The 24,787-nt window shown below is 45.4% G+C and overlaps 1 long non-coding RNA gene across 1 annotated transcript; it reads right to left on the reverse strand.

Moving 5' to 3' along the window:
- Nucleotides 1-3,094: 3,094 nt before the first annotated feature.
- Nucleotides 3,095-24,636, reverse strand: LOC116534054. The gene is made up of 3 exons (XR_004261569.1): nucleotides 24,042-24,636; nucleotides 22,517-22,609; nucleotides 3,095-3,600 (listed from the first exon to the last, which is right to left on the reverse strand). It is a non-coding gene; the product is annotated as an uncharacterized LOC116534054 (long non-coding RNA).
- Nucleotides 24,637-24,787: the final 151 nt, after the last annotated feature.

Raw genomic sequence — 24,787 nt, forward strand, 5'->3', positions numbered from 1 at the left:
TCAAGCAATCCTCCTGCCTTAGTCTCCTGGGGGCTGGGACTACAGGCATGTGCCACCACACCCAGCTAATTTTTAAATTTTCTGTGAGATGGGGTCTTGCTATATTGCTCAGTCTAGTTCTCAAACTCCTGGGCTCAAGTGATCCTCCCACCGTGGTTTCCCTAAGTGCTGGGATTACAGGTGTGAGCCACTGCAGCTGGTCCCAGGTGAGGTCTTGAACCCAGGTCTCCTGGCTGCCAGCCCCAGTGTCTGCCCCCACACCACCTACTGGCAGCGCTCTTCCTGCAGACAGGAACAGTAACAACTCTCTAGGTGCCATCCTCAAATGTGACCGCGTCAGTGCCCCACAGTCTGTGCATAGCCCCATAGCATAGGCCACAACACAGAAAACGCCTCCCTGCCAAGGCCTTTGAGACGTCCATGCATCTGGGAGTTCGGGACGACAGGAAGGAATACACTGGCCATCCTATTGGCTTCCCGGGAAGAGGGAAGGTGGCAAATAGTGGTGACCACACCCAGCGCTCTAGAACTTTCCTGTCCCGTCTGTATCTGCATGGTCAAGCCTGGCCCAGGCCTAGTAATCCATCACTGGGGCTATTCTTAAGTTTTTAGTAGAATTTGTGTTTTGAATTGTAACTAGTGGGTACAGTTTGGCACCCAAAGAGTATTGAAGGGGTGAAGGTAAAAGGCAAAGCCGGCCCCGCCCTGGTCCTGCAGCCCCCAGTCCCCTTCCTGGAGGCCCCACTGTGGAGCTGGTCTGTGCATTCGCAGGTGCTTCTGTGCCCCGAATGACAGCCCGCCAGCCACGTCACATCTCACTTGCTTCTTTCTCTGCAGAAAGGGCTCCAAGATGTCCCGATTTGTGGTGAAGGCTGCACCATATTCTGCTGTGAAGATGGTCCATGGTGCATTTAGAAGCCCCCGACAACACATGCGGAGGTTCCTCCTGGTCTTTGCACACATGGTGTCTCATGTACATGGGAACTGGGTTGCTGGGTCAAAGGGCACGTGTGTTTGTCATCCAGGTGGACCCATTTCACCCCTGCTTTCCTCCCAGGAACCCCTGTCTCTGGGCCCACAGGCAAGAGGCCCACTCTTCCCCATCTGCTCACACCATCCGTGGCTCCCTCTGCCTTTGACATGAAGTCCAGGCCCCCAGCCTGTCACTCGAGGCACCCAGAGGCTGGGCCTCACTTCCTCTCCAGCCCCACACTCATCTGACGGACACTCTGAAAGGTGGCAATGAGAATGGACGATGACCAGACCTTTGGCACACACTGTCCCATCTAACCTCCACCTCAACTCTTATTACTATGGCAATATCCACACCCATTTCACAGAGTCAGTGACTTCCTGAATGTCCACAGCTGGGCGACAGGAGACAGGACCCTCCACCTTGGGCCTCTCTTTCCATTTCCCCAGCCACTCTACTGACAATAGAAATCTCCTCCTTCCCAGTCCAGCGTCGTGTAACCGCAGATGCTCTCACTCCAGTGAGACCAACCCCACATCTTCCCTGCCTTGACTCCCTTTCCCAAGAGTCCAGGCACAGCTGGACAGCTGGCAGGGGCCGGGTTGGCACACTGCTCTTAGTTGACTCTCTCAGTGGAAGACAGAACTTTGGTGGCGTGCCAGGCCCCAGGCAGGGGCCACAGAAACAGCAGTGAGCACGACAGTGCAGCCTGCAGGGAGTTTGCAGTCCATGCAAGTCTTAGTTCCATGGAGGGCAGGGCCATGGTGATTGCTTTGCCGAATACCCTTGTTTTAATTACGGGTCAACCGAGGCTCAGGAATGCCCCATGACTGGCCTAAGCCCTCCCATCCTGAGAGAAATGGTGCCTGCCCTGGAGCCCAGGCCTCCAGACTGGCTGGAAGTCCCATGACCACACTAATGATTCAGCTGGACAGTCTAGCTTTGGAGCCACCTATGAGCCATGTGGTCTTTCTGTGCCTCAGTTCCCTCACCTGTAAGAGGAGGCTACTAAGAGGGGGCTACTGAAGATTGGCCAATTAAAGGGTCTGGCTCCCCGGAGGCCAGATAGCCAAGAGCTGCTGTCATCCCACCTTCATGGTCCACGAGGGAACGAGAAAACTGTTTTCCAGTTAAACTTTGGGCCCCAGTGCCACTTGTCCTCTGGTGATAAAAATACATTAACCAGGAGCAAATTACAGGATTTTCACTTAATTATCCTACAAAATCAGAAAACAGGGTTTTAAACATTTGTTATTTATGCGTAAGATAATGTTCTGGACAGAAACCTGAACCTTTTCAGTGCGAACTTCAACATGTCCATGGCTGGTGCTGAAGCTCTGACACCCACTGACCTGGGTTTGAAGCCTGTTTACACCATTAGCGACCCGTGGGGCCCGGTCCAGTCACCGAAGCCTTCAGGTTCCCATTGGGAGGGGGACCGTTGCTGTCGTTACTCAGGACAGGTGATACAGGACCCCGGGCCGAGAGCACCCCATCAATGCAACTGCTCCCAGGACAGGAGTCGCCCGTGGCTGCGCGTCCCGGTTCGCCCGGAGCAGCGGCCCTGGCCTCCGCGCGGCGGGCCTGGACTTGCAGAGGCCGGCTCCGGAGCCTGCGGCGCGGCTCCTCCGGGAGAGGGTGGCCTGGCACGGGCCAGTCACCGGCACCAGGGGACGCGCGGGGAGGCGGCGGGGCCAGGAGCGCAGGCCCGAGCCACCACGTGCCAGCGCCCCGGAACCGCTCGGGTGTTTTCAGCCGCGCTGCTCTGGACTTCCCGACCCCATCCCGGGGACGCCCCCACTAGACAGCGGGGCGCGCGCGACAGAGGAAGTGGGGAACGCAAGTCCAGCCACCAAAACGCAGTCTGGCCGCTGTCCCGCAGCATGTCGCCCACCCGGGCAGCTGCCCAGCTGCGCCCGGATCGCGTGGGCGGAACCGCGAGAGGGGCCGGGCCGCTCCGCGCGCTGCTGTGCTCCGTTCTCCGGGATTTCCGAGCAGCCCGGGGCTGGACGGGGAGGCGGGGAGACAGGGGGCGGGGCAGAAGGGTGGGCGGGGCCGAGACTCCGAGTAGCCCCGCCCCCGCCTGCCAATCGCCCTCCCTGCAGTTACATAAGTGCCCTCAGCCGGCAAGAGGGGTCTCTCCGCGAAGGCTCATCTTCTACATTAATTATATGCCTTTTAATATTTTCGAATCACACAAGAATACGTGATACATCACCACTATGGTGAAATTAGAAAATTCAGAGCAGCTGCTCTACGGGAGTCCTTTTCAGAGTAAACCACCTGCTAACCCCTTGGTGTACCTCCTTTACATAAAAACATCCAAAGTATAATTTAAACGATAGTTTTAAACATCAGTAATGGTCACGGGCTCCACCCCTCCTTCCAATGGCAACGCTTCCATGTTTGCACATCCCCTTCCTGCCTGCGGCAGGTAAGCTGGTGACAATGGCAGGGTTCACCATCTCTGTGGGTGGTAATTTTTGCGGTTGCCTAGAGACGGCACAGTCCCTGGAGCCTGGCGGTCTGGGCTCATCAGCCATCTCTGCTGGGTGACGGTGGGCTGGTGACTTCGAATTTCCAGGGCTCTATCTCTTGGTCTGTTCATTGGAGATAATAATTAGTGGCTACTAGCTAAGAAGGTTGTGGGATTAACGATTAATAGTCCTAAAGTACATAAGAAGTACTCAACAAAAGAGTAAGCTATTATTACTGAGGTCTCCTTCATGTATCAAGAACAATGTGTGCTAATTATGTAACAACATAATTTGGTCTTTGCATACTCTCCCAAAGCTCACCACTCCATTCCCTTCTTTTCTTTTTTAATCAACCAATATCTTCAGCAAATAAGTCACTATAACTGTGTTATTTAGTTCCTTGCTCTACAGAATGGAGATAGTATGAACAGCACCTGCCTCCCAGGGATGTTTGAGGATTAAATGAGATGCTGAGGGGTGAATGTATATAACTGGCAAAGCAGTGTGCCTGACATGCATTACCTGGCCAATAAGAACACAAACAAGCTGGGTGCTGTGGCTCACACCTGGAATCCCAGCACTTTGGAAAGCCAAAGTGGAAGAATCACTTGAAGTCAGGGATTTGAGAACAGCATGGCCAGTACAGCAAGACCCCTCTCCTAAAAAAAAAAAAAAAAAATAGCGCAGCACGGTAGTGCATGCCTGTAGTACCACCTTGGAAGGCTTAGGCAGGAGGATTTCTTGAGTCCAGGAGTTCTGATGTTACAGGGAATTATGACAGCACCGTTGCACTTCAACCTGGGCAACAGAGCCAGACTTTGTCTCACACACACACACACACACACACCCACACCCCTGTTCCTATCACTGCATGTTGTCCAGTGCTCATGGAGAAGCCAACCTGGGCTGGGATTCTAGAGCAGGCAAGGAATCCAGAAGTCTAGGGCACTAGCCCATCCTTCCTCGGTGGCAGAAACTGAGTCTGGAAGAGGGTAAGTGGCTTGCCCAAGCGCAATTCCCTCTACCTTCCCATGAAGCTTCTCAATTTAGTCCAATTAAGGGTAGCAAATACATGCTGACACTGCCTCCTTACCAATATGAGTACAAAATAGTCTCTGAAAATAAATCCTTCAGAATAGCTAAAAAATTACAAAATGTGAGAACATTCAAGTAAGACTCAAGTGTTCTTACATCAGAGGATACAAAAAGCCACTGGAATCTAATCAGTAATTGGTGTTGATATAGGAATGGAAAATTGATGAGCCAAACAGAAGACAGAACTAGAATTAAATCTAAAGCATGTGCTAGACTAGTTTATTACAAATGTCATAGTTCAATTCAGTAAAAAGGAACACTTTTACACTGTTGGTGGGAGTGTAAATTAGTCCAACCATTTTGGAAGACAGTGTGGCGATTCCTCAAGGACCTAGAAATAGAAATTCCATTTGATCCAGCAATCCCATTACTGGGTATATATCCAAAGGATTATAAATCGTTTTACTATAAGGCCACATGCACATGAATGTTCATTGTAGCACTGTTTACAATAGCAAAGACCAGAACCAACCCATATGCCCATCGATGATAGACTGGACAGAGAAAATGTGGCACATATACACTATGGAATACTATGCAGCCATCAAAAACGATGAGTTTGTGTCCTTTGTAGGGACATGGTTGAACCTGGAAACCATCATTCTCAGCAAACTGACATAAAAACAGAAAATCAAACACCACATGTTCTCACTCATAGGTGGGTGTTGAACAATGAGAACACATGGACACAGGGAGGGGAGCATCACACACTGGGGTCTGTCGGGGGGAAATAGGGGAGGGACAGCAGAGGGTGGGGAGTTGGGGAGAGATAGCATGGGGGGAAATGCCAGATATAGGTGATGGGGAGGTAATTTAAAAAAAATTCAGTAAAAAGGAATAAATTAATAATAAATATTGCTGGGAACTGGCTAGCCATTGGAAAGGGGAAAATGGACTCCGACCTTATGCCAAATACAAAAGTAAATTTTAGACAGATTAAATACCTAAATATAATAAAGTAAACAATAAAAATTTTGCAAGAAGGCTTTGGCATACCAATGGTATGCTCATCTGAATATGTGCAACTGAAACACCTTCACAAACTCAAACTGCCCTACTAAACTCACAGCAAAATCCAGGGAAATGCTCAAAGATCCTGCCTCTTCACAAAAAAGATGAATGATCAGCCCAAACAAGAGTGGCTATGACAATGGAAATCCGGGCTCCAATGGATACAGGAACCTGCGACAGGAACTTCAAGCTGGAGGGATTCATGCTGATATAGAGGACTGATGAACAAAGAAAGCCATCTCTGCTGCCTCTGGGTGGAAACACGTACAAAGTGCTAGAGAGTCTTTCCTGAACTTTTGTAGCCACAGGACTGCTCTGATGTGTGTCTGAGGTTCAAATTTATACTGCCCCTAAGGCAAGAAACAACACCCTGGCAGCGAAATAAAAATATTATAGATACAGATTTGTAGCGCCCCCTGGAGCCTAGAAGAAGCAAACACCAGTGCTGTCTGGAGAAAAGTATCCTCAATCGAGTTCCATCACCATATACCCTGTCTGAGCTCATAATAAAAATTACCCAACCCACGGAGAAATGACTCAATGTAAGCGAGAGTCAGCTGAATAATAAACAACATATTTAGGTCCTCAAGCATTTCTAGTAGTAGACATCTAATTCAGGGAGCAAAAATAATCATGTATAAACATAAAATGCGTTAAGAAATTAAAAACGGAATTTAAAAGCTCAAAGAACAAAAGTCAGACAAATGAAATTTAAAAGTTCAAAGAACAAAAGTCAGGAAGAATTGAGAAAGAACCAACTAAAACATCTTGTAGTAAGAAATATAGTGAATGTGTTAGGCATGGTGGCACATGGTATTGTCCCACTACTCAAGAGGCTGAGGCAGGAAGATCTGTTGAGTGCAGGGATTTGAGACCAGCCTAGGCAATATAGTGAGACTCTGTCTTTAAAGCAAACAAAGAAATTTAATGATTGAAATTGAAACCTCAATTGTTGTGTTATGTAGCAGATCAGATTGTCTGAAGACAGAATGAACCAGAGGACAGATCTGAAGATATTACTGAGAATACAATGCAAGGTGACAAGGAAAGAAAAATAGGAGAGGTTTGAAGACATGCATGATAGAATTTGTAAGTCTAACACTTGTCTAATTGGAGTTCCAGAAGATTAAAATAGAGAAAGCCTAGGAGAGGCAATATTTGAAGAGATAGTGCCTAAGAATTTCTCAAAACTGTTCAAAGATAACAAAATTCCAATCTAGGAAAAATAATGTTTATCAAGCAGCATAACTAAAAAGAATCTATATGTAATCATTTCAAATTAAATAAGACATCAAGAAAAATAACGAAGTGACAAAAACAGAAAAGATAATGCCACAAAAAATAAAAGCAACCATATTTCATCCATTCCAAGATATATATTTTCTCACAATTTAACATGTCTGAATTGTGACTAACCTTATCAGTGATGGAGTCTTACAATTATAATTGACAGTTTTTTGTTTCTTACTGTTAATAAAATAATGATGAATTGGATTTTCAGTGATACGAACATTTATGAATGAAATATGGTAAACTGGCCACATACTTGTCAACAGCAACAATAGAAACCCGAAGACAGAGAACAAATATATTCAAGATGCTGACAGAAAATAAAGAGTTGATATTTCTGTTCCTATCCATGAGGAAAACTGGACAAACCATATGAAAAAATTTGTTTTCAGATCTTGGGCAACGAACAGAGCAGAACAGTAATCTCTGAAAAAAGAAAAGCAAATAAGGTGAACTCTATGATGACTCGGCACTTTCTCGACTGTAATCCAAGAAGAGGAACCAAGGCACAGCATGGTGATTGTTCTGAGCTGAGGAGAGGTAGAAGGCAGGGGAAGCCAAGGAAGCTTGGATTTGAGAGGTAGAGTATCAGACAAGAGTGAGCCAAGCACATAAACACCTCTAAAACTCTACCTTTGGGTCCTTTTGAGTCTCTGAATGAATGCTAGGCCAAGCATATATCAGGTAAAACTTTCTGCATTTAGGCAAAGAAAAGCTGCAAGGGAGCTGGAAATTGAATAACTACTAGATCTCTCACAAGGCTGGGAGACGTTTAAGTTCTAATCAGAGTGGAAAGACCCTGCTGAATTTCCTTGGCATTCAGCAGAGAGCCCAGAATGGTCATGACTTGGGCATAGGGCTGACTGAGTGCTCATGTAAAAGCAACCCTAACACCCAACCTAACAAAAATTAAAACTAAGCTTCAAAGGCATCAAACTGATCTGCAAGTAAATTAAGTGTTGGACACAAGAAAGCCAAACATTCTTTAAAGCAAGAAAACAAAACTAAACACTCAACTGCATAATGTTCACAATGTTCAGCATCCATTAAATATTATTAGATGAAACATGAAAATGTGAACTTTTTCAAATTATTCTTTAATGATAGCAGGTTGAAATTGGAGTTTAGTAACAATGAGATGTCTACAAAATCCCTCAAATATTAGGAAATTAAGCAACATAGTTTTAAAGAATACATGGGTCAAGGAAGAAATCAAAAGAATGATTGAAAAGAGGAGAAATAGAATAAATATTTAAGAATGAATAATATACATATTGTGCATATAAAATTTGTGGCCTAATTTTTATGTTAAAAATGTAGAAGTTAGAACTAAAATACTGGACAAAAAACAACACAAAACAAAAACAGACGCTGATTACTCCTCACCCCACCCCTTGGCAACCACCATTCTACATTGTATCTATGAATTTGACTACTCTACGAACTTCATTTCAATGGAATCATAAAATATTTGTCCTTTGTAACTGGCTTATCTCACTTAGCAGAATGTAATTCATGTCACAGCATGTGTTTTACACATGCTTCTGTGAGAAAAGAAATTGAGGTTATTTATTGTTTGAGATGAGAATTGAGATTTTGATTTCTTTAGGCTTTGATTTATTTTACCATAAAATAATATGGTAAAATGTCTATCTTAGTCACTGAAAATAGGGAAATAAACTCTATAACTTTAAGACAGTAGAAAAAAATGGACTAAGAAAAAAAGCTCAAGCAATCCAAAAGAAGGGGGGAAAGAGGGAGAAAAAGAAGTAAAGAAAAAACAAGACAAGTAAAAATATAAAATTAAATGGGTAGAAAGAACTTCAAAAATATCTGTGATTATAGTCTGTTTAGGTGACTACGCTGGCTGGTTAACAGGTTGGATAAAAATACAAAACCCAACTGTATGCTGTTTTCAAGAGATGTACCCAAAGCACAAGGAAGACACAGGAAGGTGGAAAGTCAAGTGTAGAAAAAGACACGTGAAATAAAGAAAAGTTGCAGTAGCTCTGAATATTGGACAAAATCGTTAGATTAAGATTCGATTAAGTAATAATTAGGATAAAGAGTTTAGTACCTAATAATAAATTCACTACAAAGAGATTCCAATTCTAGGACTTCATGCATGAGACTGTATGTGAAACAAAAATATATAAAACAAAGATTGAGATACATTTAGATACAATGTAAAATGCTGGTTGCCAAAGGGTGGGGTGGGAAGGGGTAATGGGAGTCAGTGTTTAATGGGTACAGAGTTTCTGTTTAGGTTAATGTAAAAGTTAAGGAGATGGATAAGGATAAATTGACAAATTCACTCTTTTAGTGGAGCATTTTAACATATCTCTTAAAATTTTTTTATTGTGGTAAAATATACATAACATAAAATCTGCCATTTTAACCATTTTTAAGTGGTTTTAAGTTCAGTGGTATTACGCACATTTGCATTGTTGTGTAACCATCACCAATATCCATTTCCTTTTACATCATCCTAAACAGAAACTCTGTACCCACTGAACACTAACTTCCATTTCCCCTCCCTCCACCCCTTGGCAACCAGCATTTTACATTGTATCTATGAATTTGACCACTCTAGAAACCTCATATCAATGTAATCATAAAATATGTGTTCTTTGTAACTGACTTATGTCACTTAGCATAATGTAATCCATGTTATAGTATGTGTCAGAATGTTTTCCTTTTTAAGGGTGAATAACATTCTGTTGCATGTACATGCCACATCATATTAACCATTGGTCTGTTGATGGACACCTGGGTTGCCTCCACCTTTTGGCTGTTGTGACTAATGCTGCTATGAACATGAGTGTGCAAATATTTGTTCAAGTCCCTGCTTTCACTTCTTTTTGGTATACCAGACGTGGAACTGCAGAATCATATGCTAATTTTATGCTTAATTTTTTTGAGAAATAGCCATATTGCTTTCCACAGTGACTTAGCCATTTTACATCCCTATCAACAGTGTATGAGGGTTCTAATTCATCCATATCTTCACCAACACTTCCTATTTTTTGTTTTTGCTTTTTAAACGCTAATAGCCATTGCATTAGTCTGTTTGGGTGGCTAGAACAAAAAACACTACGGACTGGGTAATTTATAAACCATAGCAATTTATTGCTCACAGTTCTGGAGGATGGAAAGTACAAGATTAAATCACCAGCAAAGTCTGTGTCTGGTGAGGGTTTGTTCTTTGCTTCATAGATGGTGCCTTTTGGCACTGTCTTTACACGGCACAAGGAGCAAAGAAACTCCCTTGGGACTCTCCTATAAGCACATTAATCCCGTTCACGAGGGTTCCACCTCAGTACTTAATCACCTCTCACAGGGCCCCCACTTCTTAATATTATCACACTGGGGATTCCATGTCAACATATGAATTTTGGGAGGACACAAAATTCAAACCATAGCAGCCATCCTAATGAGTGTAACGTTTCAATATAGCTCTTTCACTGACAGGCCAAAGGGGGGAAAAATGGTAAGAATAGAGAAGATTTAAACAACACAATTAATGTTCTTGAGTTAATGAGCACATGCAGAATCCCGTACCTCTCATACAAAGAACACATCATTTTAGGAATGATATCATTTACAATAGTGAAATAAAATTTACTGAAAATAAATCTGTTGACATATATGCAAGACTTTTGCACAGAAAATTATACTTCCATTTAGAAAGATGTTTAAGAAGACCTAAATAAATAGGAAGATTCACAAAATGGGGGAACTCAGTCTTATAAGATGTCGTGCCTCTCCAAATTGTGTGATGGGCTCAATGCAATTCCAATCAAAATCCCAACAGGGTTCTTTGCAAAAGTTGCCAAGCTAGTTTCAAATTTTATATAAAAGAGAAAAGAACTAAGAATAGCTTAATTGCTCTGAAGAAGCTGGGGGAACTTCCTGTGACAGATATCAAGACTTGCTATAAAGCGAAAGTAATTATGCCAGTGTGATATTAGCAGGGAAGTAGACTAATGGAATAAAATAAGCAGAACGTGCATTCATGGAAGCTTGATATATGTCATAGACTGAGTTGGGAAAGGATGGAGCTCTAAGTAAGTAATGCCAGGACAACTTGTTAGACAACTGGTTATTCGCAGGAGAGAAAAAAATGAGTAGACTCTCTAGTTCCCATTGCATATAAAACTCAGTTCCTGAAGCATTTATTCTCAAAACAAAACAGTAAAACTTGAAAACATTTAAAAGGGAATAAGGGAGAATATTTTTATTGCCTTAAGAAAGGGGAGCATTTCTTTAACAAAACACAAGAAGCACACATCACAAAGGAAAATGCTGAAAACACTGACTACATTATTATCATTATTATTTCAGAGTCAAGGTTTCACTCTGTTGCCAAAGCTGGAGTGCAGTGGGGTGATCATAACTTACTGCAGCCTTGAACTCCTGGGCACAAGTGATCCTCTAGCCTCAGCCTCCCAGGTAGATGGGACTACAGGCATGCGCCACCATGCCTGGCTAGCTTTTTAATTTTTTGGTAGAAATGGGGTTTCATTATGTTTCCCAGGCTGGTCTCAAACTCCTGTCTTCAAGTGATCTGCCGCCTCAGCCTTCCAAAGTACTGGGATTACAGGTGTGAGTCACTGTGCCTGGCCCTCCTAAAGTAAACATTTCTATTGGTCCAAAGGAAACTATAATAATATGAAATGACAAGCCCTTAATCAAAAGAATATATGTGCAAGGGGCGGGGCTCAGTGGCTCACACCTGTAATCCCAGCACTTTGGGAGACCAAGGTGGGTGAATCACCTGCGGTCAGGAGTTTGAGATGAATCTGGCCAACATGGTGAAACCCTGTCTCTTCTAAAAATGCAAAAATTAGCTGGGTGTGGTGGCAGGCACCTGTTGTCCCAGCTACTCAGGAGGCTGAGGCAGGAGAATCACTTGAACCTGGGAGGTGGAGGTTGCAGTGAGCTGAGATTGCACCATTGCACTCCAGCCTGGGCAACAAGAGTGAAACTCTGTCTTAAAAAAAAAAAAAAAAGAATATATGTGCAAAACATGTACCTGCTTTACTGTCACCAGGTTGGCCAAAAATTTAACATTCGGCCAATACTATACATTGGCAAAGGTGTGGAATAACTGGTTTCTTATAGATTGTTGGCCGGTGTCTTTGTCAGCTTGGAATTCTATAAGAAATACCATAGATTGGGTGGATTGAACAACAGAAATTCACTTATAGTTCTTGAGGCTGGAAGTCCAAGATCGGAGAGCTAGCATGGTCAGGTTCTGGTGAGGGCCTTCGTTTTGGCTTGTAAATGGCTGCCTTTTGGCTGTATCCTCACATGATGAACAGAGGGATCATCTCTCTCCTGTCTCTTCTTATAAGGGCATTAATCCCATTTGTGAGGACTCCATCCTCATGACCTAATTATCCTGAGAACATTCCACTTTCAGCTACCATCAGATTAAAAATTAGAGATTTCACATATGAAGTTTTGCGGGACACAAAAATTCAGTCCTTAGCAGGTGGATAATAAATTGGCATAAACATTTTAGAGCACTATTTTGTAGTATCTTGTAAAGTTGAAGATGTTCATGCCCATGACTTAGCAATTCCATCTCTATAACATATATAACATTATTCCAGAATAACGTTTCTCATCAGAGGTGACTTTGCCCTCTGGAAGGCAGTATCTGGAGACACTTTTTGTTGTCACGCTTTGAGGGAAGGATGCCATTGGCATCTGTTAAGTAGAGGCCAGGGATATTGCTATGCATTGTACAATGCACAGGACAGCCCCCCTTTATAAAGAATTGTCCTGTCCAAAAGGTCGATGGTTCTGCCGTTGAATATCTCTGCTCTAGAAATACCTTATGCCTGTGTATCAGAAGATAAGAGTGCAAGTGTCCATAGTGGCACTGTATAAAAGGAATAAAACTAATAATGTCCATTCCCAGTTCAGCCACAGATATCAAAATTGATGAAATTTTAAAGCTTGATATTAATTTAAAAGTAAAATGTGGAAGAAGAGGTATGATGCCATGTGTATGACATTGGGAAAAGATAAACACACGCTTGAAGCTAATGGTTGCCAAACGCGGAGAGGCGTGTGGGATACGGCTAATATTCGACGTATTAGATTGAATGGTGGGTCCATCTATGCTTGTTAATTATTTTTTCTTCCTTGAATATAGTCACACCTTGAAGTCATGTCCCCGATAGCACAGATATCACAATTCAACAATTAGTGATTGGATCCTGTTCTCTGACCAGCCCCTGTTCTCCGAAGGGGTAATCTAAACTTCTCCCCTGTCTGAAGATAGAAGTGACTATGATCATTTGAAGCTTTCTTGGGTCATTCCAGGACCACTTGCACATGGTATAATTCCACTGCCATGTGTGTGTGTGTGTGTGTGTGTGTGTGTGTGTGTGTGTGTATACATGCCTTTCCTTAGAGGCAGTGTATACAGATGCAAATGAAATCCCTTTATTGGGCTTTAGAGAACATATGTGTTATATATATATATATATATATACACACACATATATGTTATTTGGCATTTTTACAACATTTCATACTAAAAACATTTAAAAAATAATAGGAAACTTCTTTACTTAAAGGTATTTTATAAGATCACATGTGCCAGCCAAACCACTTTTAAATTTTCTTGTACTGCAAATAAGCACGGTATAGTAACCGTCCAGTGGAACTAAGTTTTCTTGTACTCTTGAGAAAATCTAGGAGGCTGCATAATGAGTCTATGTGTCCTGGAGACTTTCTACCAAGAATAAAACTCAGAAGCTATTTTTAAAAGCGAGACACATATTTGGCTATATAAAAAGTTTGTTGTTGTGTGGTAAAAGATGCCATGAAGTCAAGAGATGAAAGCTGGATCTGGAAAAAGTACTCGAACGTTGGTGGCAGGCAAAGGGGTAATTGTTATGCTGAGAGCTGTGAAAATGGAGAAGACAAAACGTCCCAACTAAAAATGGGCAAAGAACAGGGAATGGACAATCCTCAAAAGTGCAAATCAAATTGAAAAGAGCAAACATATGTATGACAATGTGTGCAAATCCACCAATGGACAGAGAAATGCGAATTAAAATAGCAAGGACGTATCACTTTGCACCCATCAGAGCGACAGCATTTATACATGCTGCAGCGTGGGTGGAGGCTGGCAATGCAGGACATACATCGAAGCAGAAGGCTGTGTGTTACAGTCTTGGGAAGGTAATCTGCCTATTTTTTTTTTTTTTTTTAGAAAGGAGGATTTTGAATGGTCCCAACACAAAGCAATGATAAACATCTGAGATGATGGCTATGCTAATTGCCCTGATCTGAAAAACATTATGTATCACAAAATCTCTATGTACCCCGTGAATATGGACAATTATTATTTGCTAATTTAAAAATGTAAATTAAAAAGTTTAGACCTTCTTGACTAGGCACCATGGCTGACACCTGCAATCCCAGCACTTTGGGAGGCCAAGGCAGGTGGGTCACATGGCGAAACCCCATCTCTACTAAAAATATAAAAGTTAGCTGGGTGTGGTGGTGTATTCTTGTAATTCCAGCTATTTGGGAGGATGAGGCATGAGACTTGCCTGAACCTGCAAGGCAGAGGTTTCAGTGAGCTGAGATCACACCACTGTACTCCAGCCTGGGTGACAGAGCAAGACTGTCTCCAAAAAAAAAAAAAAAAAAAAAAAAGTTTAGACCTTCCAACCAGCAATTTCACTCTTGGGAATCCATCCCATCAAAATAAAAGTAGTCCTGCTATCTGAGGGTATGTGTGGAAGAATATTTAGTGCCCATGGCTGTCGGTTGGTAATGACAAAGGGACATCGACCCATAGGCAAAGGCTCCGTGAACTGTGGGATGGCCTCAGCCTGTCAGTCTAGAGATTTCCCCAGATGCTAGCAGGAATTTGCATGAGGTGTTGATAAGTGTGAAAAGTGAGAAGCAGAAAATGTGATTATCATGAATTCATTTTGTAAAACAATGATCCCTAGTCCCCCATATGTATGTATGTATGAATGTAATTATTTGTTCTTATGGAGAAAAATATGAAAAATATGAAGTAAAAGAAGCTAGGTTGTTAACATGAGCTATTTGGCGGGGAATGTGATGTGGGAGAGGGGAGGAGGAAGTACCTGTCATAAAAACAGGTATAAAATGCATGCATAAAATAAGTGCATTCCTGGAGAATTATGCGCATGTATCTGCCCATGAGCAGAATTGTGAAGGCAGGGTCACCTGAGTGTTCCTTGGGGTTATCCTTGGGTAGCAAGATTCAAGGTTACCTTTGGTTTCTTCTTTACATCTGCCTGTACTGTTTGAATTCTTTACAATGATCGTGTATTATTCATGGAACCAGAAAGAGCCCACAGAAAGCTGTTTTCTTTGACAGGTAGAAAAGAAAGAAGAATGCCCAGGCATGGGGATCCTGTCTTTGGCCAGACTCTCCCTGTGATGATCTATGATGGAGAACTTGGAGACTCAGCCTGTCTCACGGCCCTCATGGCTGATCCACCCCTTTTTTTGAGTCTCACTCTGTCACCCAGGCTGGAGAACAATGGCAAGTTCTCGGCTCACTGCAACCTCTGCCTCCTGGGTTCCAGCAATTCTCCTGCCTCAGCTTCCCAAGTAGCTGGGACTACAGGTGCGTGTCACCATACCCGGCTAATTTTTGTTTTATTTTTTAGTAGAGATGGAGTTTTGCCATGTTGGCCAGGCTGGTCTTGAACTCCTGACCTCAGGTGATCCACTGGCCTCGGCCTCCCAAAATGCTGGCATTACAGCGAGAACCACCATGGCCAGACCCACCCTGTTCCTGGAGGAAAATCCTACAGGCTCCTTGTCACATCTCCCTGCCCCAGGGAGGAGCCCTATGCTGTGCAAGAGCCTAGATCAGCTACCTTTATATTCACCAAAAGATGAACAATGCTCAACATTGTTTAACGTTTTTGAGATAGTTATAGATTCACATGCAGTTGTAATTAATCATACAGAGAGATCCCTTGTCCATCCCCCTCATTCAGACACCCTTGGTTTAACATGAACTTGTATGTGCATGTGTAGTGCAATGCCTTTGATCCCGTGTAGGTTTGTGTGCCCAGCACCGTAGTCAAGACACAGAACAGTTCTAAACAAAGAAGCCTCAGCTACCCTTTATAGCCACAGCCACTTCTCTCTTCCCTTCCTCAAGTCCTGGCAACCGCAGATCTGTTTTCTATCTCTACAATTTTGTCATTTTGATAAAGTTATATAAATGGAATCATACTGTCTTTTCCACTCTGCATAATTCTCATCCCTGTCTTTTTGGATTTGAAAGTGAACTGATGGAGAACGTGAACTTGGTGTGGTTTCCAGATACTTTTTGTCAGTGACCATGGCCAAGTTACCTGTGCTCTCTGTCTCTGTCTCACCTGGATCATGGGACTAGCACTGTATTCCGCACAGGGATGGAAGGATGGAAGCTTTTCTACCATGCATGCTGGCAGTGTTCACCAACTGAGCACATTCGATGTGCCAAACTCTGGTTAAGGCGCGCCATGCGTGTTGTCTATTGAAACAGCCTAACCAGCCTGCGAAGTAGGTACTGTTCCTCTCAGTACTCAGATGAGGGAACAGGTGTTCCAGGTGATGCAGGGAGTGAGTGGTGGAAGCAGGATTCCAACCCCAGACTGCCTGGCAGCCTCGGGGTGTGGCACCATCTCTATTTGACAGAGAGAAGCCCGAGGCTCAGAGAGGTGAAGGAGCTAGTCCTAGGGACACAGCTAACTTATGCTGAGCCAATGACAAAGCCTGGTACTCCCCATTCCTACCACAGCATTGGGTTTTCTGGGTCCTCCTGTCTCATGGGCTTGCCTGGAGCTTTCCCAGAAGCGCAGAAGTTGATCCCTACTGCATAGGAGGTGAAAGAAAGGGAGATATTGTTCCCTTGGAGCTGGGCTAGCTGGTGTGAATCCTGGCTTCACTACTTACCAGCTGGGTAACCTTTGGCAAGTTGTTGAACCTTCACATCCCTCAATTTCGTTTCTTTTCTTTTCTTTTTTTTTTTTTTTTGAGACAGTCTCACTCTGTCACGCAGGCTAGAGTGCAGTGGCTTGGCTCACTGCAACCTCCATCTCCCGGGTTCAAGTAATTCTCCCTCCTCAGACTTTTGTGTAGCTGGGACTACAGGTGTGCGCCATCATGCCTGGCTAATTTTTGTATTTTTAGTAGAGATGAGGTTTCACCATATTGGCCAGGCTGGTCTCAAACTCCTCACCTCAAGTGATCTGCCTGCGTTGGCCTCCCAGAATGCCGGGATTACAGGCATGAGCCAACGTGCCCGAACTACATCCCTCAATTTCTAAGGGTAAGGTGGGGATTAAAATGAGTTAATATATATGGAGCTCAGCCCATACCTGGCACACAGTATGTGCTCAGTAAACATTATTGTTATTAACAACATAATTTTTTATTTACTCCTGAAGCCAGGCTGTCTGGGTTCTAGGCCTGGCTCTACCGGCTGTGTGATCTTGAGCAAGCTCTCCAAGTAGGGCTGTTGTGGGGATTAAGACTTGGTGGCCAGCTGGAGTGGCTTATGTCTGTAATCCCAACACTCTGGGAGACTGAGGTGGGTGGATCATTTGAGCCCAGGAGTTTGAGACCCAGCCTGGGCAGCATCTCTGAAACCCCATCTCTACAAAAAATACAAAAAATTAGCCGAGTTTAGTGGCGCACACCTGTAGTCCCAGCTACTTGGGAGGCTGAGGTGGGAGAATTACCTGAGCATGGAAAGTTGAGGCTGCAGTGAGCTGTGATCCCGCCACTGCACTCCAGCCAGGGTAACAGAGACCGTGTCTCAAACAAACAAAAAACCCACAACTAACTTGGAAAGTATTTAAATCAGTGCCTGCTGCAGCGCATGCTTGGCTATTTGCCATCCTCCCTCTCGCCCCAGAAACACAGCACACTGCCTAGAAGGCAGGGCTTACAAGGTGGGTCAGTTTCAACCACCCGGCAGAGGGGAGAGAAATACCACTTAAAGGGTCCTCGCCTGTCCTTCCAGGACCGTGGCTCAAACTGCCCTGGCTCTGGCCCTTGACCTCCCTCATGTCAATCAGTTCAAAAGCCCCTAGTATCCACCTTCCCATCAGCCTCCATGCAAAAGTGCCCTGTTCAAACAGCAGTGCCCCGTTCAAAATTCACAAATTAGCAGATGTTCAAGGGTGGCCTTCAGGGTTCCCCACGATCTGGCCTTGCCAGACTCTCCAACCTTGTCTGGCCTCTCGGGGATGGCAGTCAGGAAATCCATGTCGTGGTCCTCATGCTTCCAGCCCTTTGCACATGCTGGTCCCTCTGCATGGAATGTCTGTTTCTGCTCTCCTTGTCCGATCTCAGCTCAGCTGTTTTCTCCTCTAGGAAGCCTCTCTGGACTCCCTAAGCAGCCCTTACTCTACTTTTTCTTTTCTTTTTTTTTTTTTTTTTGCCATGGTCTCGCTCTGTTGCCCAGATTGGAGTACAGTGGCATGATCACAACTCACTGCAGCATTGAACTCCTGGCCTGGGCTCAAGTGAATTTTCCACCTCAACCTCCTTCCAAGTAGCTAAGAGTACAGGCACTTACCACCACATCTGGCTAATTAATTTTAATTTTTTTTTTTTTTTTGTAGAGACAAGGTCTCACTATGCTGCTCAGGTTGGCTTGAACCCCTGGCTTGAAGTGATCCTTCTGCCTCAGCCTCCCAAAGCACTAGGATTACAGACATCAGACACTGCACCTGATCCCTTCCTCTGCACGTCTATAGTCCCGGTCTACCCCATCATAATGATCCATGTGCTCTTCTGTCTCTACCACTAGCCCATGAGCCCTCGGGGGCAGAAAGAGCTATTTCCCTGCTGTGTTCCTGGTGCCTAGGCAGAGCACCAGCAGAGCAGATGTGTGCCAGTGTGGGTGAGATCTTCCATGGGGCTGGTGGGGTCAGGCTGCTCTTCCACATATGCTCATAGGCTCCCTTTAATCCTGCCACTCACTCTCTGCCCCAAGAACCCCAGTGGCTCCCTGTCAACTAGAAGGTCAAATCCAAACTCCTGGCCTTCATGTCCCTGTTCACCAGCCTGGGACATTCTTTCTCTTCTTCTAGCTAGCTAATGCTCAAGGAAGACTCCCCACCCCTCAGACCAAGCCAAGCTCCATGTTACATGATCTCCTACCACCTTCTCCTCCTCCTTTAGAATTATCATAGCTGTAGATAAATAACTGTATAATACATAATAACTAAAGATATGTCTGCATCCTGGAACCTGCGATGTGGGAATTCATTTGGAAAAAGAGTCTTTGCAGATATGATTAAGTTGGAGAGCTTGAGAAGATATCCTTCTGGATTATCTGGGTGAGTCCTCCATTCAATGACAAGCGTCCCTATAAAAGACACTCAGACAAAGAGGAGGAAGCCGTGTGAATATGGAGGCAGATACTGCAGTGATGTGGCCACAAGCCAAGGAACTCCTGCAGCTACCAGGAGCTGGAGGAGGCCAGGAAGGATCCTCCCCTAGAGCCATCAGGGAGGCACAGCCCTGCGAATATCCTGACTGTGGACCCTGGTGAGGCGCAACTGTGAGAGAATAAATGTCTGCTGTTTCAGGCATCCCAAATCGTATGATATCGTATTAGGGTAGCCCAGGAAACAAACCCAGATCCACATATATTAACTCACTTAATCCCCACCCAAATTCAGGCAGTTATTATGATTATAAGCTTCATCTTACAGATAAGGAAACTGAAGTTTCACTAACTTGTCTAAGGTCACCAGGGGTACCTGGCAAAACTGGGATTTAATCTCAGCAGCCCAGCCCCGCAGTGTGGTGGTGACCACACTCTAATCCACATCTCTTGAGCAGCAGGAACTAAAGTTTCTTTCCAGCATCCTTGCAAGTGGCCATCCCATCATGGGCATCAGGTGCTCACAGCTTCCCAGGGAGAAGCCCCTCTGATGAGAATGTTAGTCTTTATAGGGAGCTGAAACCTGTCTCCCTACCACTTCCAGGTATGGGCCCAGGGCGCATGGGGTGGGGAGAGCAGCTTTGGCTTTGGAAAGCTCGTGGCTTTCACGCTGCTTGCTGTGAGGGAGACCCTGGGCCCCAGCCTCTTGTCCCTAACAGGGAGATCTTGAGAGACCTGCCCCCCTGCCTCAGAGGTTGTCCTGAGGATTATACAGTGACCACGTGGTGGCAGTGGGGGTGGATTCCCTGTGATGCTAAGTACAAACCTGTCCAAGGCCTGAGCTCTGGATTCATGTGGTCATGCATTTGGACATATTTTGCAAAAGCGGGATATTTTAGCTGTAACTGGCTAAGCTGGCTGCCATAACAGGGTTCCACAGACTGAAGACCTTTAACAACAGAAACTTATTTTTCACAGTTCTGGAGGCTTCAAGTCTGAGATCAAGGTGTTGGTTTCCTCTGACTCCCCTCTCCTTGTCTTGCAGATGTCCACCTTCTGGCTGTGTCTCCACATGGGGCTTCCTTCTGTGTCTTCATCTCTTCTTATAAGAGACAGGCATATTGCAAGATACCAGGCATATTGCATTAGGTCCCACCCCAAAGACCTCACTTAAGCTCAGTGACCTCTTTAAAGGTCCCTCCAAATACAGTCACATTCTGAGATCCTGGGGGTTAAGGCTTCAGCACTCAAGTTCTGGAGGACACAATCCCACCCATAACGCCCTCTCTCTCTTTCCCTCTGCCCCCCGAATCATGCTTCCTCTCACTTGGGAGCTGCTGGGGAGGCCAAGGGCATTTTGGGGATGCAGTTGAAGTGGGGTCGAGTTGGGGATGCCTTGGTTTGGGTTTAGAGGGGTATGTTTATGTGGGACTGAACCAGTCTGTGTGGGTTGAGCTGTTGTTCCCTGAACAGGCTAATGGCTCCCAGGAGTACCCTCCTCACCACGGCACTGGCATCCATGCTATGGTGCCTGGCACCAGGGTCTATGGGCAGAGAAAGAGGCATGAGGTTTAAAATGTAATTCTTCCAACAGGAGAGGTCTGGATTTGCAGATTTTCAGAGTTACAAGGCAACTGGGGGCTCACATAACCTAGGACTGCTCAGCAGGTGTTAGTCACATGGGGCATTCAGTAAAATACTGATTCCTGGGCCCTGCTACTCTGAGGCTTCAATTCAGCGGGATGTGGAGGAGCCTGGGCGTCTGCATTTCTCCTATGTGTCTCCAGGTGCTGGGCACCGGCACTGAGGTTTAGGAGGCGCTGGTCTAGTCATGTTCTGGTTTGCAATTGTTCAGTTGGTTTTCATCATGAAAATTAATAGAATCCCAATAAGAAACCTGGAAGAAATAGAATTCTTCCAACTCTTAGCATTTATTCATGAAAGAATGATAGATTTTACTTCAAATTTGAAAACGATCTCAAAAAACTACATGACATTACCAATAATGAGTTATGAGGCTGACAAAAAGTTTTTTGATCAACATTAAAATTTGTTCCCATCATTATAGGAGTACTCTGAATTACCTTTTTTCTCCACAGGAAAAATATTATAAAATCATTGGCTTCTGAAGAGATAATCAAAAATGATGAAGAAGCCAAAAAATGTAAAAAAAAAAAAGATATTATAAAGGTAGATGTCAGGTATCCAATTAATAAAATTTTATATTAGTTTTCTAATGTTTCTGATATTTGTCAACTTAAAATATTTTACAATGTGTTGTGGTTTGTTGTTACTCTAAATAAGCTTTCATTTTTGTACCAAATCTCATACTGGATTTTGTTTGTTTGTTTTTGTTTTTTTGTTTTTTATTTTTTGTTTTGAGATGGAGTCTTGCTCTGTTGCCCAGGCTGGAGTGTAGCAGTGTGATCTTGGCTCACTGCAACCTCCGCCTCCTGGGTTCATGCGATTCTCTTGCTTCAGCCTCCTGAGAAGCTGGGATTATAGAAGCGTGCCACCACACCCAGATATTTTTTGTATTTTTAGTAGAGACAGGGTTTTACCATGTTGGCCAGAATGGTCTCAATCTCTTGACCTCGTGATCTGCCCACCTCCGCCTCCCAAAGTGCTGGGATTACAGGCGTGAGCCACCGTGCCTAGCCTGCACTGGGATTTTCAAATTGTTCTTCCTAAGGGGCCTGCCCAAATTGTAGAGGCCCCAGGTTTTACAAAACCTGGATCCACCAACCACTAGCTGCCTGTTCAAAAGTCATTCTTCTTTTCCTCACTAATGGAACCCTGACTTTGTTTCAGACAGCAAAGTACCCTCAATTAAAAAAGAAAAAATATCCTTGGCCAGGTGTGGTGGCTTACGCCTGCAATCCCAGCATTTTGGGAGACCAAGGTGGGTAGATCACCCGAGGTCAGGAGTTCCAGACCAGCCTGGCCAACATGGCAAAACCCTGTCTCTACTAAAAATACTAAAATTAGCTGGGTATGGTGGTACGTGCCTGTAGTCCCAGCTACTTGGGAGGCTGGGGCAGGAGAATCACTTGAACTCAGGAGGTGGAGGTTGCAATGAGCTGAGATGGCACCACTGTACTCCAGCCTGGGCAACAGAGCAAGACTTCGTCTTAAAAAAAAAAAAATCCCAGCCTTCTCTGAAGCCAGGGCTGGCCATGGGACACTGTCCCTGCCAATGAAATAATGCAATAAAGCAGAACACTCTTGGGAGAGTTTTCAGGAAAGCAGTGAAGTGGAGCTGACCTAGTGTGGGTATGCATTTTGTTCTTCCCCTTCTTGACCAGAATAGTGATGAGATGTTTGGGAAGAGGCAGCCATCTTGCCACCCAGAAGACACTTTGAAAAAGAAAATTACATCTTGAGGGCGAAAGAGTGAGAGAAGATGAAGTGAGGAATGGCTTGCCTTTGGGTTTCTTGTTAAGAGAGAATAAAAATCTGTTTAAGCCACTGTCTAGTTGTGATCCTGATTACTCACAGCCAGATATAACCCTTAACCTATACACATGTATCAAAGTACCACCAGCTGGGCTTTTTAAACAACAGAAATGCACTGTCTCCCTTTTGCAAGCTAGAAGTCTGAGATCAGGTGTCAGCTGGTCCACGCCTCCTATGAAGCTCTGGGGAAGGATCTGTCCCAGGCCCCTCTCCTGGCTCCCAGGGTTTTGCTCCCATCTTTGGCATTCCTTGGCTAGCTGATGCCTCCACCTGACCTCTACCTTCATGTTCACATGGCATGCTCCCTTTGCTTGTGTCTCTGTATCCAAATTCCCCCTTTTATAAGGATAGAAGGCAGACTGGATTAGGGAACCAGCCTACTCTAGTGTGACCTCATCTCAGCTAATTATATCTACAATGACCCTGTTTCCAAGTAAGGTCATGTTCTGACATCCTAGAAGTGAGCTCTTCACTTCAACATATGAGTTTTTTTCTTTTTTGGTGGAGGGGAGAAACACAATTCATCCCATAATACTTGGGCATTGTCCCTCCCTCCCTCCTGCCCAAGAGCAAGGCCTGCCAATTCTTCACCCAGACCACTCTGGTGTGCTGATACTCCACTGTGTCAGCACTGGGGAGGTCTCCACACTGCCTCCTTGTCCCCACTCTTGACTACTTCAGCGCATGCACCAAGGACAGCCAGTGCATCTGCTAAGAATAGTTTCACATCTGCTCACAAATATCCTAGTTCCTCCTGACTCCCTGAACCTTAGAGGTCCACACTTCCTCCTCTTCTGAAGTTAGGCATGGTCATGGGACCTGCTCTGGCCAATGAAACGTGAGCAGAAGTGATGTGAGTCTTTTGGGGGCGGAAGCTTTCAAAGCCAACATAATTGTCACCTTCAGTTCTCACTGCTGCACCATGTGGGTGCTTGGCTGGGAGACAGCCCCAGCAGCTGGGGCTCCCGACTGCTCCGATGAACACAGACCCGCTGACTGAGGAAGGATGTACGATGTGGGCAAGACACAAGCAGGGAGATTTGGGTTTGGTTGTTACTGTGGCTAACATAGCTTATCCTGACGGCGGACTTTAAAGAATATCAATCTGACAATGGTCCCACGGACCACCCTTCAGGTGAGACAGTCTCCAAACTCTCCCACGGCCTGCAAGACCTTGCAAGGGCTGCCCTCTGTGCCCCCAGCCCCCATCTTCCACACTCTCCCTCTCACCATTCTGTGGCCCAGACACTTTTATCAGAATCTCATATATGCCCCTTTCCCCCAGTCAGGGCATTCCTCCATGCTTTCTCCTTTGGTGGGTGCTCTTCCCTACCTTCCCCTTGCTAGAAAGTAAGCTCTGGTGGGCAGCCGCTTCCTCTCTGCTGTTCACAGTGGTGTCCCCGCATCTTAGTGACTACCTGGCACACAGTAGGTGCTCAATAAATATTTGTCGAATGACATTGAATGAATGAGTGTTTGCCCAGCTGAATCCTGCTCCTCCCGAATCTCAGCTCGACAGCACCTCGTTCATCTGGCAATGACCTGGTGATGTGGCTTTGCCGGGGGGCAGCCTGGGCTGAAGAGGGAGGCTCCCTAGGCTGGCATCCACCTGGCTCTGCCGCCTTTAGCGTGCAGTTTAACCTCTGACCTTCAGACCTGTCATCCGTACAGAGGGGGCATGGGTTTCCAGGGTCGCTGCGTCTTCCTGACCACTGACGGCCAGGAGACCCCTGCCCCGCGTTACCTGCCAGCCCCACTCTCGGAGCGAGCCCCGGAGGGCAGGGACAGCTTCCCGGGGCCCGAGTCTTGACCAGAGCCTGAAAGCCTCTCCCTGGGGCTGCTCCGACTCAGCGAGACGCCCGGGTGCCAGGCGCGGCTGGGGGGCCCTCAGCGCGGTGACCCCAGGTGTGCCCCAGCCGGCCGCAGGCCCAGTGCGCACGCTCCAGCGGCTCCGCGCCCCCTCCCGCGGCGGCAAAGCGCTCCCGGCGTCGGCCCGGGGCGGGGGCGGGGCGGGGCGGGCGCCGCGCCCTCCTGCCTGACTGGCGGGAAGACAGACCAATGAGAGCGGCTCCCGGGGGA

The sequence above is a fragment of the Sapajus apella genome, unplaced genomic scaffold (assembly GCF_009761245.1).
Source record: "Sapajus apella isolate SASKATOON/1434 unplaced genomic scaffold, GSC_monkey_1.0 scaffold85, whole genome shotgun sequence".
NCBI classification, from domain to species: Eukaryota; Metazoa; Chordata; class Mammalia; order Primates; family Cebidae; genus Sapajus; species Sapajus apella.